This window comes from Montipora foliosa, chromosome 11 (assembly GCF_036669935.1).
Source record: "Montipora foliosa isolate CH-2021 chromosome 11, ASM3666993v2, whole genome shotgun sequence".
In the NCBI taxonomy this organism is placed as follows: domain Eukaryota; kingdom Metazoa; phylum Cnidaria; class Anthozoa; order Scleractinia; family Acroporidae; genus Montipora; species Montipora foliosa.
In genome coordinates, this window is record NC_090879.1 from 9,665,660 (window position 1) to 9,668,159 (window position 2,500).

Consider the following 2,500-nt stretch of genomic DNA (forward strand, 5'->3'; position numbering starts at 1 on the left):
AAAGGGCATAGTCACTCTGGTCGTGAAAGGGAAGCGTAAAAAATAAAACATTTTCCATACTTTGAGACAAATGTTTCAGCCCTTGGTTACTACTTAGACCTGCCATTTGTTCGAAACAACATTATTGTCATTCAGTGTACAGTATATGCTTTTAAGATCAAGTGGCTGATATTTACATCCGTGGCTGACCGATTTTCTTTTGCTTGTGAGGATGGAATGAATATGGATGTAATAGAGCGGTTTTCAATTGAGTGTCGAAAGTAATTAGTGAATTACTTTGGTTTATGATTACTTCACTCAGTGATTGGTTCAAAGTTATCGCGCCACTTTTTCAACCAATCAGAAGTGAAACCAAAACCAATCGTGGCTCACGCGTGCACATTTTCCCGCGCTTTGTGTCGGCTACGTGTAATTACTTCGAGTTTTGATTGGTTTACTGGATTGTCTCCGTCCTTTTTGATTGGCCAAAGTAATTACTTTGGTTTTGGTTTTACGACACTCAATTGAAACTCGCTCTGTAAGACGTTATTTATACATTGAAAATCATCAGTTCAGCTAACATTTGAAACCAAAATTCTTGTCACAACAAGCCCCGCTATCTATCAAAAGCTTCTTTTCCGGTAGTTATCACTTGGTTTGAGCTGAGAAAGACATCTGTATAGTAATCCAGGGAGCCTGCTTTTTACGAATTTGTTTTTTATTTTGTCCACTCAGGTAACGAACATTTTTTCCAATTTTACAACCCACCACTTTGGTCCTAATACAAATCAAAACTCGGCCATGGAATTTGTTAGAGATCACTAAACGAACTCATTTCTATGCAAGAGTTAACAATGCAGCGTTTAATGTACGATGGCAATTTCGGTAATGAGCTTTACATTTTCCAAGGTGTTCGGCGCCTGAGTTTGTAATGTAAGTTCTCTTGGAAGTTTAATTTGTTAAACGTAAATAATCAGGGTTTTGAAACCTTTTAACACGTTTGGTTCAGTGATGAACTGGCGAAAACAATAAATAAGAAAATTGTTTGTTAGAAAACAAACCAATATATGCAGTCGCCACTGGCTGCAAATTTGCAGTTATGTCGGAAATTGTGTGGAGTATTTTTATTATTTGTTGCCTTTGTTGTAGTTAACACAATTTTAGCTTTTGTTTTGATTATAAACAATGCGATTTGAGAAAATGTTGAGTGCAGTCGCGTGACAGACAACGCGCGGGAATCTGATAACCTTGAACTTTGGAACCTTTAGCTGAAACCAAAACCAACAAGACGCCTATAAGGGCGTATCCGTGGGATGCACAAACAGTTAACAAAAATTGTCCAGTTACAGTGAACTACAACCACGGGTAAACTTCGGAAAGATTACCAGAAAGATAAAGCTATAAGTTAACTAGAAGCTATTGGTTGTAAAACTTTTTTATTTAAGTAAGCATATAGTTTATAAGACCTTTTTGTTTTAAGACGTTTACATTTTTATATAGTAGATAACTTAGGCTTATATTTTAATTATATTGTACATTGTAGATATTTTATTCCATTTATTTTATTTATTTTAATATTGTAATTAGGAAGCGCTTTGGACAATTATTGGATTTTAGCGCTATATAAATAAAGTTATTATTACTATTATTAAAAACAGAAAGAGGTTATTTCTTATTATTAATGCTACTAAATTATCCAGTGGAAACAACAAGGCGCTATTAGGGGTTATCAGGAATACAGGAGAATTAGGTAAAAAACTTATAGGGATATGAGATATTTGGGGGGGGGGGGGGAATTAACGGGATGCAGGATATTTAAAAACCGAAATGGTATTATAGTGATGCAAACCACAGGAATTAACGGGATAAAGGTCAGGATTTTTAGAGATACGGGATACTTAAATTCCTCCCTCCAGTAATGGGGCCTCAACAATAAGCACAGCAATACTATCACAATTCGGGCGTTGTCCTAGACGAGGATATGTCTCTTGAACACCATGTTGCTACTATTTGTAACCCCTGCTTTTTTCATTGAAGGAAAATTTGCAAAATCAGGAAACATATCAGCGTTAAGGCCTGTGAGACACTTATCCACGCATTCATTTCTTCTAGTAAGATTTTGCAACTCGCTTCTTTATGGGCTGTCTAAATTTTCAGTGCAAAAGCTACAACTGGTACAGAATGCTACAGCCAGAGTCCTCACTTTTCTCAAACATCCGAATATATTACTCGAATTCTGCGTAGCCTACAGAATTTGGCTACCCAGTGGGCAAAGAATTCAATATAAGATGTTACTTCTTACCTTCAAAATCCTCAATAACAAACCGTCTTATTTGTCTGACTTAACCAAATCTTATAGACCTTCAAGGACTCTAACGTCGTCTGGCCTCCATCTTCTGTCTAAGCCCTCTTATAATCTTAACTCTTATGGAAAGAGAGCTTTCTTTTGCGCAGACCCTGAACTGTGGAATTCACTCCCTCATAACATCCGATCACGTCATTCTATATCTATATTCAAAGG